This window comes from Lepisma saccharinum, chromosome 10 (genome assembly GCF_977018435.1).
Source record: "Lepisma saccharinum chromosome 10, izLepSacc3.1, whole genome shotgun sequence".
In the NCBI taxonomy this organism is placed as follows: domain Eukaryota; kingdom Metazoa; phylum Arthropoda; class Insecta; order Zygentoma; family Lepismatidae; genus Lepisma; species Lepisma saccharinum.
In genome coordinates, this window is record NC_139238.1 from 37904271 (window position 1) to 37905138 (window position 868).

Consider the following 868-nt stretch of genomic DNA (forward strand, 5'->3'; position numbering starts at 1 on the left):
CATGCTCCAATACGTATACCTTCTTCTTTCGTTTCGTTTAAGGCCCGGATTTTGATGACCAAAAAATATCTGAAAAATAATCTATAAATTGACCTAAAAATGACTTAAAAATTGTGTCTTTATTTCATGGTATGACAGTTAGTACGGTATAGTTCTTATTACTATTATGTAATCTTGGTTGAAACAAGTACTATGTTATTCATATAATAAACTTATTGGATGCTAAAATAAACTAAACTAACACTGCTACTGATACTACTGCTGCCACTACTAAGTTAATACTACTAGTAGTAGTAATAATAATGATAATAATAACATAATTTAAAATACCGATAATGCAATAATTTTAAAAATGAACCCCTCTTTGACAAACTTCTGCATGTGCCACTCGTCTGTAACATAATATTTTTGAGGGAAAGGGGTGTCCTCCACATCTTCGATTCGACCCCCCCCCCCTAGGAAAATTTCTGGCGACGCCCATGTTAGTAGAACTAATGCTTTGATGGCGATGATGTTCGTTGCATCTTGTGCACGAAAGTTTTTGATTGGGGGCCTGGGGCGAAGTTGAAACCACACACGCACAAACACACACACACAATATATATATATATATATATATATATATATATATATATATATATATATATATATATATATATATATATATATATATATATATATATATATCTGTAATCTCTGTAATCTTGGATTGGAGAGCTACGAGCTCACGGAAAATTATTTTTCCTGCGTGTATGCAGCCGTGTACTGCATTAAACCCTTTTCGTTGACCATTTACTTTTGTTCTGTCCGTGCCAAATAACGTACTAAATACTTTAGTACTCTACGAAGACGGGAAAATGAACGTACT